The sequence below is a fragment of the Arachis hypogaea genome, chromosome 17 (assembly GCF_003086295.3).
Source record: "Arachis hypogaea cultivar Tifrunner chromosome 17, arahy.Tifrunner.gnm2.J5K5, whole genome shotgun sequence".
Taxonomy (NCBI): Eukaryota; Viridiplantae; Streptophyta; class Magnoliopsida; order Fabales; family Fabaceae; genus Arachis; species Arachis hypogaea.
In genome coordinates this window covers 77,306,141-77,319,584 of record NC_092052.1, presented here as the reverse complement: position 1 = coordinate 77,319,584, position 13,444 = coordinate 77,306,141, and the positions used below count along the sequence as shown (strand labels likewise).

Below are 13,444 nucleotides of genomic sequence, written 5' to 3'. Positions count from 1 at the left end.
TTTGTCTTTCCATAAGATGTCTAAAAGTAAAGTGTTGAGACTTTGTGATGTTTTGAGTATTAAGTTAAATTCTCGAGAATGGAAATTTTTATAAATGGTGGTAAGATGTAAGAACCTAAATTTTTTTGAAAAATTAATTAATAAATTATTTATGATTTATTTTATTTATCTAGAAAATATTTTCAGAGATTTTTATATTAATTGGGTACTTTTTTATTATTAATTTACAACTTTAGTGATTGAAAAATAATGAGAATTTTATCTGCTTTAATTTGAATAATTAGATTTTGAATTTTATTTTATGATTTAAGAGAAATTAATTTAATTATCTCTAGTTATTGAATTAGAGTATTTATTTAAAAATAAATTTGTAAATTGATAATTAAATGATATTTTTATAGATATTAATATTGTATTAAAATTTGGATTTCAATTACTCTATTACCCTAATTTTATTAAAATTACTAAACTACCCGAAATTCCCAATTTCATACACAAAACCCTAACCTAACACTCACCCTCACTCCCTTATCACATTAGCACCACCTCACCCACTGCCATCCTATCTTTTTTCCCCTCTCAGCTACAACGCATATACCCAAATAAACAAAAAAGAGAGTGAGATCTGAGAGACATCAGAGGAGAAAAAGATCAAGCTGAGGAAAGAGAGGGAGCCACCGTCACACCGCTACCGTCGCGCACCACCACCGCACTGTCAAGGCTGTCACATCGCCGACGAAGCGAAGAGAGAGAGAGAGAGACGCGCAGAGTTCAGGAGAGAGAGAGAGAGAGAGAGAGAGAGAGGCCAAACGCGGGGAGATTGATGAGGGATAAATGCCGGTTAGGAATTCAGCAAAGGATTTTTCCAATTCAATGTCGCAAAGTTGACGAGATACCCCTAATCAAAGTTTACAAGAGGATTTCACAACTATGAAATCAATAGCCGGGAGTAGGATCCCGGGTCGTTCTTCCAAGGACTTGCACTAGAAAGCACATTGTTGGTTAGGAATTTTGGGGTTTTTGGATTGCTTACGAAAGAAGTAAAATGACAAGTACATAAAAGCAACAAACAACTAACAATTAAGTTGAGATAACTCGAAATATCAAGCAAACATTGTCTAACTAACAAGAATGCATCAAGATAACTACAACTAGAAGCATATAAGAATAAGAACTATGATATTTGAATGAGAAAACTAGGAAATCACAACTAGCAAAAGTGAATGACAATCAATCAATATAAAGGGCTTGGCTAGGGGAGAGAATTGGAGTTTCTATCCTTATTGTCATCATCAATCTTGATGGAAATTGTCTATTGCTTCCAGTTAGTTATCCTCTAACAAATAAAGGAAAGTCAAGTGAATACAATTAACTTGAGTTCACAAGTCCTAGTCAACTCACAATAAAAGACTAGCTTTAGTTAAATTCAAGCCAACTAGCAACTTCCAATACTCAATCAACCATAGGCTTTGACAATTCAAGAGTTACCAATACTCAACCCCAAAGCCAAGATTAGAAATCTACTCCATAATCATAAGATGCATTTTCACAAACACCTTGTATGCGCTAAAAGAAGACATAATAAAATTGGAAAATAAATCCAAATCAAAGGTACCCACTAGCAATAATCAACAATAGCAATTCAACTAACACAATTAGAATATGAAAAACTTCAATGCCTTAATAAAATCAAAATCCAACAAGATCTAAAATTATAACCCAAAACAAGTAAAATTGCAAAAGTGCTAAGTAAAATTTGAGAATAGAAACTACAATTAAAGCAACAAGAGCTGAAATTAAAAAGGAACTCATCCAAGAATTCAAATGAAAATTATTAAGGAACCTTAAAATCTAGAGAGAAGTGAGAGTTTTTCTCTCTAGAATTCAAAAGTATGTAAAATTAGACTAATCAAATGTATGCTCCCATCCTTCTTCACTCCCAGCCTCTAATATGCATAATGGGCTTGAAACTGGGACAACAAGAGCTCTGAAATCGCCCCCAGCGTGTTCCTTTAAGTGAGGCATGTGATGCTTGTCATGCGCACGTGTCAACCACGTGTACGCGTCAGTCGACTACTGCACTTGGTCACGCGTACGCGTGAGTAGCCACTTCTCAATTCTTCAATTTCATGTTTTCCTTCCACTTTTGCATGCCTCTTTTCCATCCTCTAAGCCAATTCCCGCCTTATAAATTCTAAAATCACTGAACAAACGCATCACGGCATTGAATGATAACAAGAAAGGATTAATACAACAACAACAAAGCCTTGTCCCACTAAGTGGGGTCGGCTACATGAATCAAATGACGCCATTGTGCTCTGTAATGTATCATGTCTACAGAGAGACTGTTTACGTGTAGATCTCATTTGACCACCTCATGGATGGTCTTTTTAGGTATTCTTCTGCCTTTTGCCCCTTGTCCATGTTCCATCTCATCCACCCTCCTGACTGGATGTTCTATCGGTCTTCTTCTCACATGTCTAAACCACCTGAGACGCGATTCAACCATCTTTTCCACAATGGGTGCTACTCCAACTCTCTCCTTTATATCTTCGTTCCTTATTTTATCCAAACGCGTATGACCACTCATCCATCTCAACATCTTCATCTCTGCCACACTCAGCTTATGTTCGTGCTCCCTTTTAGCCGCCCAACACTCCGTACCATAAAGCATAGCTGGTCTTATAGCGGTGCGATAGAATTTACCTTTAAGTTTTAAAGGAACTTTTTTGTCGCATATAAAACCATATGCATGTTTTGAATAATTAGCATTTTTAAGGAATAAGAAACATGTTTTGAACTATGAAGCATAATTATGAAGGAATCATAAAAACATGTAATTTACATGAATAAATGTGAAAAAAGTTAACAAAATCCACTCAATTCAATCCAAAATATAAGACCTTCTTTAATGAGCCATCAGCTCATTTACCATCCTCAAAAACAACACAACACATCTGAGAAGAGAAGGGAGAAGAGGGTTCCATTAACACTATTCACTCTCTTCTTCAATCCATCATATCTCGAGCTACGGTGCTCCGATTTACGTGCCATCGGCGGCTACGTGAAGCTCTCGCCAAGTCCGTCACTTCTAGCTAAGCATTGTGTTAAGCTTCTCGAAATTTCCTGCCCTTGTGAAATTCGAAAATTTGGTTTTGGTTTTGAGTGGAATCTTGTGATTTTGGGTGTTTAGGTACACTCTAGCACTTGATTCCTATTGGGTTTTGACTCAATCAACATTGGGTAAGGTGAGTTTATTCTTAACCCTTGTGAAATTGTGATTATGATAAACCCTAGGTTGATTAGCTATGAATTATGTGTATATAGCTTGAATGGGTGTTATATGGAGAATGTTGGTGACTTGAAAGTGGACTTGGTGGCTTGATTGAGCTTGGGAACTTGTGGAAACTTGGTTAGGGTCAATTTGGTAAATTATTGCATATTGGGAATCGGCCATGGTATGATTTCGGTTTTTTCTATGTAATATATAATATTTCTGGACACTTAGGCTAATGACCCATAGGATAGGATTGGATTAAATTGGTTGTTGAATTGTTGAATGATGATGTATGATGATTTGATGATTTTGGGTTATTTTGATGAATGTTGGTATTGATGTTGATAAATGATATTGGATGTTGAAATTGAAGTTGATTTCTCATGATTAGTATTGATGGAATGATGATTGATGAGTTTGTATGTGAGAGATGGTTTAAGGTGATATAATTGATAATTGGGTTTAAGAATTTGATGATATGAGTGGTGGAATGTGATACACATGGTAAGAACTGATGTGTGATGAAGTTGGTATGGTTTTGGTTGAAAATTTTGGTAAGTTGAGAATTTAGTGAACTTTGGTAAAAAATGGACTTTTGATGAAATTTGATGGATCATATCTTGAGCTACCATTTTTGAATTGGAATAAATTTTATAATCAAAGATAATTTAAAGAGCTTTAAAACGATATCAATTTTGTAGAAATATGAATTTTGTAGAGAAAGATATGATCGTTGAAAGTTGGTGTCTAAAATCTGAATTTTGTGAATGCTGCAGAATTTGTGATTTCTGGTTTGTGTGCGCACGTACAGCCTTGTTCGCACGCACACCCTGTGTAATCTTGAACATGTGCGCACGCACACCCTTGTATGCATGCACACCCTTGTGCGCACGCACACAGAAGGGGAGGCCTATTGTTGGGAGCGCTAGCACGCTCTGTGCGCACACACAACCTACAAAGTTTTGCAAGATGTGCGCATGCATAGCCTTGTGCGTATGCACACGATGAAAGGTGCATTCTGTTGAGGGCGTTCGCACAACCCTATGCGTACGCACACTTCTTGAAAATTCCTATGGGCGTGCGTACGCACAACCCTATGCGTACGCACACTGCCTTGTTTTTCAATAAAAACCTTGTTTTTAACTGTTTCACCTTCCCGACAAGCTTGTAAACTTCCGTGACACTTATATAAGACTCTTTGGCTTGTGTCAAAACATAGAAAAGGTCCTAGGCAATTTAATTTGGTATTTCTGGTAAAAAGTTAGAGAACGGAGGCTTAGGTTTCTGGTGTAATGAGGACGGATTAGCTGAGAGAGATGACGAAGTACTATAATACCGATTGATATAAAGAATTATGGAAATTATGAATTGGCAGTGGTTGAGATGAGTATAGGACTCGGAATGGAAATTTTGAATTGACAGTGGTTGAGATGAGTTTGGGACTCGAAATGAAATGATGAATTATTGATATACTGAAAAATGATTTTTTTGAAAACCACTGGATTACTGTTATATACTGAGATTTGTTGAGACGCTATGCGCCTGGCAGGGACGGTAGGTTAATCTTGCTTGTCGAGGTCGCGGCGGCGTAAGGACTGTCAATTTATCCCGCTTACGCTGAGATGTGAGGTCTGTGGCAAGAGTATCCTGCTCGCATCCCTTCGGAATCAATATAGTGTGCAGGCACTGACATCCTAGACCGTGATCCGGGCATGATATCTCAGGGGTTCCCATTATGAGACCGAAGGGCGACATCTCCATGGGGACGTGTCGGGTTGGCAGTTGAACCGACAATGTGATATCACATCCAATAGGATAGGCATTCATCATGTGTATTTTTATCTGCTTGCTTGCTTTGCCGACATGAATTGTATGCCTAATTGTATAACATGCCTAATTGTCTAATTGAATTACTTGATATACATACTTATACTTGTGTTTTCCTTGCATTGTATTAATTGTGTATTCTACTGGGATTGAGTAGGTTCAGAAGGCGGTGGTGATGGGATCGCATGGAGGATAGATTAGTGAAGGCTGTGGGATAGCAGAGAGTTGTTAGTTTAGAAATCCACTAAGTTAGATTACCCCTTTATCATTATGGTTTTAAGTGATGTTTTAATGTTTGAGTTATGCTTTAAGCTGAATGTTGTGATGGATATGAAGTTCTAGGATTGCCTCTGGCATCCCTGAGTCTTATATCTTACATCACTGGGCACTGTTACCACATTGAGAATCTCCGGTTCTCATACCATATTCTATTGTTATTTTTTAGATGCAGGTCGTAACCCACCTCGGTGAGTTGCTTGGTGGTGACAGAACAGAGCATTGCTATCTTGTTTTGAAGTCTCTTTTGATTATTTTGTATAGATCTCTCACTTTTATATCTATTTTGCCTAGAGGCTTACTTTGAGAGGTAGTTTGTATAAGCTGTTTTACTGTCTAAACTCTGTATGTTTGTATCTAACTAGCCAGCTTAAACTCTGTGAGTGGTGGCTAGATCTCTATATTAGTATCTTTTGATATATCTATATACATATACCTTGATATCCGTACGTATATCTTGTGCTTCGTTTAGTATAGGTTCGTGAGTACGTTTGCGCTTTCCGAACTTTGTTTTTGAGCTTAATTCTTCATCTGGCTTCTAGAATATATTAATTTCCTTCTATATAAATATGTATAAGCTTTTGAATTGTCGTAACCTTTGATTAACCTTTGCTTTACGACGCGAGGTAAGGCTTAGGGTAATTAGGGTGTTACAAAGAGTCTCGTACACATGATTTAGGATAAAGTTCGCATACAAACGAGGTGCAAACTGTAACATCCCACATTTTTAAAAATCTAAATATGAATGAATTGTGATTTTATCTTATCAAGTTTAAACTTTATAATTTTAGAAATTATTCTATTAGAAATAATTAAAGAGATTCGGAGATAAATTCATTTTGAATCATTTAATATTCTGAAGTAATTTTATTATAATTGAATATCTTGCATCATTTTAAAAATTGAAAAATAAGAAACAATTGTACACTTTAATTTAAGTAACTCCTATTATAAATAAGTTGTGACTTATTTTATTTTGAACTCCTTATTAAAATTTTATTAAAATAGTTTTATTAAAATTTGGAGTTAAGTTAATTAATATTCTTATGTAATTTTTATAATTGGTTATTTCATATGATTGAAAAATAAAATTTAGTAATGGAAATATTATATAATTTAATTTAGGTAATTTCTATCACGAATAAATTATGGTTTATTTTATTAAGTTGAGCTCTTAGAGGTTGATTTATTAGGAATGATTAAATTAATTTTTATAAATACTTTAAGTTTAAGTTAATTAATGTTTATGTACAACTTTTACTGTAATTAGTTATTTTATATAAATTGAAATAAAAGTTCCAGCAATAAAAAAATAATGAAAGGACATATAATTTAATTTAGATAATTGTTATTTTGGGTTTAGGTTGAATTTTATAAAATGTGATTTGTAAACCCCGCTAAAATCGGTATATAATTAGTCAATAAATCGAATTTTTAATAGGAAAATTAAATATGCAAAGCTAATATCAAAATAGGATAGAGCTCGGCAAAACGAGAATTTTGATATCACTTTCGAAAAATTTGGCCCAAAATTGAGCCGAATGGGCCGAGCCGGTTGAACCGAGCCCAAACCAGGCCCATGGGCCCAACCAGCCCAGTATATAAATGAGCTAAAGCTCATTTTCTGCCTTAGAACACAACAGAAGCAACGTAAATGCATGGAGAAGAAGAGAATGAATTCCAAAACCTAGCTTGATCTTCTTTCTTTGATAACTTTTGATCCGGAGCTCCGATTGACGAGCCGTTTGCGGTCACGCATCGGGCTCGTTGAGTTCTTCAATTCTATTCAAATAAAACAGTAAGTAAATCACTTTTTCCTAGATCCATTTCGGCTGGTATATGAATTTCGGGTTTAAGGTTTGAGAAACTCAATTCCTTGATGATTTTCATGTTTTAGGGGTCCACTAGACTTGATTTCTTGTGGGTATTGCCCAAGGATCAGTGGGTAAAGGTAAGAGATCTTAAACCCTAATGAAATTTCTGAATTTAGGAATTTGGGTATTGAGTTGTTATGTTTGGATGTGTTAATTGTGGTTTAGGTAGTGTGTATGTGAATGTTGATGCTTGTTGGAGGCTTGTTGGTGATCAAGCTTGGTTTGGGGCTGTTTGATTGAGTTTGGAGGGGCTGTAATTTTGAGTTGTGAGGCTGCCTTGGGTGAATTAAGTGATCAGCCAAGGTATGGTTTAAGTTTCGCACGTTTAATATTTACGGTGTTGTGAAAACTTAGGTTAGAGGAACCATAGAATAAGTTGGATTGTTTGTTGTATTTAATGATTAGCCTTGTAATGTTGTTAGAATAGATTTGTTAGTGAATTTATATATTAGAATTATGAGGTGTGAAAGTTATTAATGGTGTGCTCTTATATTTATTTATGATGGATTAGAATTGGTGTTTGTTAATAAGGATGTAGAGTTGTGTTGTGGTGGTATTGTATATGCTGTAACTAATTACGTAATGATCGGAATTGTATGAGACCAAGTTTGGGCTAAACTTGGGAATATAAGGAACTAAACTGGAAAATTTGGGACCTTTTTCTTAAATTTACAATTTATGGCAAATTTTTAAAGTTAGGTTGTTAAATCTGTCCAGCAGCAGAAAAGATCAAACAGGGCAGCAACTTTTTTGTCTTTCTGCGACTTCTACGAGTTGAGTTTTGGAGCGAAACCAATTTTGTTATAAAATTTGATTAACTTGATTTATTTCTCTAAAATTTCAGAATTTTAAGAGTTGAGGATTGGGAGTTGTGAATTTTTGAATATTGGTGGTCAAAACTGAAAAGAAACAGATTTCAGCAAGCTATGCATCAACTTCCAATGCTTGTAACTCTTAGAATTAAATAGAAATTGGGTTGCAACCAAGACACACTTGTTTTTGGATGAGCTAGGGGTCCTTAAATCAAAATTTAGCTTAATTGGAGTTTTGTAATAAAAGTTATTCTAATTGAAAGGTACTAAGCTTGTTGGTTTTTAAAACAGATTTTGTCTCATTTTTACTTAACTTCCAGGTAATGTAACTTTTTCATTAAAAATGGTATTGACTCAGAACCAATTGAGAAAGAAACCTGGATGAGTAATGTTTAACTACATTAATTTTCAAAGTCATTGGATTTAACTTGGATTTTATATTGAATTTTGAATATCACATGCTGCTGCTATTTTTCTGGTTTTATGCACTGCAGAGTAGTCACGGTTTTTCCTTTATTCTTGAGGCTAGAAAAATCAGAAAATTATGATATTTAGTTTGTTAGAAAGCTTATTTCAATATGAACGCCTGGATATAAAGTTTGTGCAATTCCGAGTTCATTTGCTATATTAGAAATAGAAAAGAAAATAGAGTGTCGAGGATGTCTTAGTGATAGCACTACAAAAAAAAGAGCACAAAATGGCAGCAACATAATGGCGTTTCTATAAAACTGCCATTATATTCATAAATTAAGGCGATTTATGCAGCTGCCATAATTTGCTTCCAGAAAGCAGCGGTTTTTTGGTGTTTTTGACAGATTTAAACGCCATTACTTACTCTGCTTCACTGATATAAAAATTCTTCTATTTCATTAATAAAGATTGTGCTATTTAATCGAACCTCCATCGCAATGTGAGAAACCTAGAATAAACTCCATCGCAATATGAGATCTGCAATCTCATCCACGAGGCTCTCCTCTGGCGGCAAGCTCCTCCATCAACGCTTTTCTTCTAGCTGCGATCTCCTCCTTCAACATTTCACTCCATCAACGTTTCACTTCAATCGATGGATCTGCTGTGTGATTTTTCCTGCTCCACCGTGTTGTCCTCTGTGAAGCTTCTCCTTCTCCATCTTCGTTGAATTAGTTTTATATACAAATCCACATTCTCTTCTTTTAATTACTCATACTTTGTTTTGCAAATTGTTACTACTTCTATTTCTGTAATTTTAGGTTTTGATTTTCTTCCCTGTTAGCAGAAATTGGGGGTAAGGTCTTCATGTAATTTCTTCGATTTCTTCTTACATGCGTGTATACAAATTTGCATTCTCTTTGCGGTTTTGATTTGTAAATATGCTCTCGGTTGGTGCTTTACTGATTTGCATAGCACGTGTTTGATGAATTGCTTGAATGCTTATTTTTTTGGTTTATGCATTTATTTAATCATTGTTGTATGTGACATATTGTAGACATATCAACAAATTCTTTTATTAGCTTGAAACTTGTTTTTGTGCTTTGTTAAGTTATTTGCTTTAGAGAACAATGAAGTTATTAACAATGAGGTTGTTTTATATAGATAAATAGATTTGGAACTATTTAGAAGATGCATGGAAGCTACTTAAATAAGAGCCACTTGAAGATAGACATCATCTTTTCATTCATCTGGTGAGTATTAACATGCTGAACTTAAATAGTGCTTGTGACCTTGAAATAATTAGTTTAAATTTAGTATTAGCATGCAGTTTTCTTATCAGCAGAAGTTGTTGCAGTAGCTGCAAAAGCTTTAACGCCAAAGCAACATGGTCTTGGTGGTTTACCACTTCCACTCACCAAGTAACTCACACAAGGCTTTAGGTTCTTAATCACATCACTGCATGATGAAATTGTAGCCTTAGAACTAGTTACTGAGGTCACTAAAATCATAAGAACACGTGTAGCAGAAACTAATTTCATGCTTATTTAATTAATTGTTATATGTGGTGGTGCTGATGGTGGTTTCAATTTGCATTGTTGGTCCATGTTTAGACATTTTTATAGGATCGGAGGAAGCTAAAAACTGCAAGTAAAAATAATTGTTAAAATAAAATTGTTAAATAGAGTACAAGAAAGATGAGTTTGATTTTGATTGTATAAGAAATTGTTAAAATTTCAAGGTTAGGTGAAAGTATTGAAGAAGGGGTTATTCAGTTTCAACAAGTAATATAAATTGCACAAGATAATTGGTGCATATATAAATATTTTACAGTTTTCAAATCATGTAGGGATTTGATCATTATGGACATTTAATTCTGTGCTGGTTGGTAGTAAACCTTGTAAGGGTTGTTTATCACTATTGCACACTTTGTTAGTAGTGGTGACAATGAACCATCGAGGAGCAGAAGTGGGGCTAAGGAATAAGGAGTGGATCATCAAGAGCCAACAACACACACACACACACACACCCTGTGTTCTGTGTCTTGGAGATGGCAATGGCAATGGCACTTCTTTGCAGACTTTCAACTTCCATGGACAAGCCTTTACGTCCTCTCTTTAGTGCAGGCACCACTGTTTACTACAAGGTCTTCTTTAATCAAATTTCCAACCATATATGCTTTATATTATATTATTATCTTTATAATAATAAATATTCATATTCATAATATTCTATGCTCCCCTACCTTAACCAATTAAATACTTGCCATTCTTTTCCCTTGCTTTTGAATGTAGTCCTCTTTACCTGATGAAGCTGTTTATGACAAAGAAAAATCCCGAGTTTTGGTAAGCTTATTATATAATTACAGTTAATGTTATGCATATCTAGATATACATATTGTTTCAACTTTCAAGCAGAAAGGAAGAAAAATCATACTTCTATTGTAATATATTGATTTGCCTTTGTAGTGGCCAAAGCAATTGAATGCTTTACTTGAGGAAGTTGATCCTGAGATTGCTGATATAATTGAGCTAGAGAAAGCTAGATAATGGAAGGTAATATATTAGTTTATTATTACTTGCATCTTTGCCAGGGATATAGAAAATCTTGAAAAAAATAATGCAACTATCTGAGTTTATGCAAAACATTTGAATGTTTTATTGCCTATCATATATGATGATTGATGAGATGATGGTAGAGTTTTGCTTTCCAGTTTTCACCACATATATAGATTGACTTCTTGTTTTTGTTTTTGTGAAGGGGCTAGAAGTCATACCCTTAAAAAATTTCACCTCTGTCTCTGTGATGGAAGCTGTAGGGTCTATCATGACAAACAAATACAGTGAGGGATATCCTGGTGCTAGTTACTATGGTGGAAATGAGTTTGTCACTCTTTCGCTTTCTTTTATAGGAGTGTCACATTGAAATATTGAATCAATTTAATGATTTTTTATCTTTCTTATTTCAGGTATATTGACATGGCTGAAACACTATGCCAGAAGCGTGCCTTGGAAGCGTTCCGGTTGGATCCAGCGAGATGAGAGGTAATCACACAACACTAACATAGTACCTGATTTGTTAATAAATGACTGGACAGCTTCTTTCTATTTTTTAATACCAAATCATGGCTTGAGTGAAGGAAAAGCCACCCTCTATATATGTTACCTAGCGAAGCAAGGACCAATAAGGAGTAGAAGGAAATTACGCTAGCTGGAACTTCAGTAATGATAACCCTGATCCTTTCTTCCTATAAATCCAATTGCTATATATGATATGATCTATAGTCATTTTTATAAATGAAAAAAAAAACAGTAATTTAATTAGTTTCTTAAAATTAATGTTCACAAACTAGCTCTTGCTTTATTTAAGATGGCTTAATCAGAAATTTATACACTGTTTACGATTAAAACAATGATAGGAACAATCTAAAACACATGTATTTCAATGGATGTTGCAGTAATGATGACTAATGAATTGCTTAATAGTATAACTTATATATCTATAATATAGCATGAATTCAATGGCTCCAATAATACAATATTATTGTTGAAAACAATTTGTGACTTGCAAGCCTCTTTGGAATTAAGATGTATATACTAATTATTATATATGATGCATTGGAAACAAAGAACAGGAAAAATAATATGTGATGGAACTTGTGTAAATATATGAAAATTAAACTATATATATATAAAATGTATGTCTTGTCTTATACATGATTTTCATACTATCTTAATTTGATTTTTAATATAAAAGATACAAACACTTTTCCTTTGCATTTTGCATGTTTCGAGTGTCCAAATAACCAGTTCTAAGAACAGTAAAAATTAACTGATATACTAGACACAAAAGTAAAGTTTCTGAAGCTTATAACCAGAAATCTTCAATAAACGTACAGGGGAATAGCATGGTAGAAGTGGTTCTTAGTGAAGGAAGATTATTTTCTTGGACATGGGTTTGGCTTGGTGAGTTTCCTTGGTTTTTACTTTACAACCTTGGGTATCTGCAGTATGCTCTTGTACTTCATGGCGTTGGTTGTTGTAGTTATTTGCTAAGGGAGAGCAGTTAGTGTTTGTTGTATCTGTATAACCTGCAAAAGTCTAGCTATCTTTCTTGCAGTGGCAATGAGCGTCGCGTCTAGCTAGTATAACATTGGATCAACTCCTGGATCTATTCAGGTCAAATATTAAATATCTCATGTTATATACATGGATATATAAACAAGATTACTGTCTGGTTGTTCTGAATTCTCATTTTTTGTTTAAATTTATTTTGCGCTGTCCAAGTTAATGGTTTATCTATTTATTCTTTTTTATTTTGTTTTTAAATTATATTTTTGTTGTAGGAATTGGATCAAGATAGTGAGATTCCATCGCCAAAAGAGTTAGAAAGTAGATCTTTTGAAGCGAATAATAGAGCAGTGTGATTTTTTTAATGATAGAGACTTGATGTATTAAGAGTTACATATTAAGACTTCCAATACTTTATTTGTATAGGAGTTATTATTTTTTATTTCCAATACTAAAATATTATATATTATATTTAATATTTTATTTATGAGTTATGTAATATTTTGTTGATGAGTTATGATTTCTTATTATTGTGAAATTTTAAACAAAAAAATTATTTGTTTAACACGATAAAAACTATCATTTTAAACGATAAAAAAAATTACTTTTACCCAGTAAAAAAGGGCAATATTTAACTGTCATTTTAAATAACATGAAATGCCATTTTAACCTGATAAAAACGGCGGTTTCAAATGCCATTTTAACTAATAAAAATGACACTGTCAGAGTAAAAACGGCGGTTCAAAAATGCCATTTTAACCAACAAAAAGTCACTCTGTTAGGGTAAAAACGGCGGTTCAAAAATACCGTTTTAACCAACCAAAATGCCACTCTGTCAGGGTAATAATGGCGGTTCAAACTGCCGTTTTAACCTATCCAAAAACCGCCTTTTTAACCCAG

At 34.1% G+C, this 13,444-nt stretch overlaps 1 long non-coding RNA gene across 16 annotated transcripts; it reads left to right on the top strand.

Annotated features, from left to right (window-relative positions):
• The first annotated feature begins 7,011 nt into the window (after nucleotides 1–7,011).
• LOC112764676 (uncharacterized) lies at nucleotides 7,012–13,059 on the top strand. 16 transcript variants are annotated; one of them, XR_011875318.1, is made up of 13 exons: nucleotides 7,012–7,178; nucleotides 7,278–7,331; nucleotides 7,420–7,557; nucleotides 9,639–9,727; nucleotides 10,414–10,620; nucleotides 10,769–10,819; nucleotides 10,943–11,029; nucleotides 11,235–11,331; nucleotides 11,443–11,518; nucleotides 11,614–11,695; nucleotides 12,373–12,439; nucleotides 12,594–12,652; nucleotides 12,820–13,059. It is a non-coding gene; the product is annotated as an uncharacterized lncRNA (long non-coding RNA). The 16 variants fall into 16 exon arrangements; XR_011875312.1 differs by having other exon boundaries at nucleotides 11,235–11,346; XR_011875307.1 differs by having other exon boundaries at nucleotides 11,235–11,356.
• The last annotated feature ends 385 nt before the right edge of the window (nucleotides 13,060–13,444 follow it).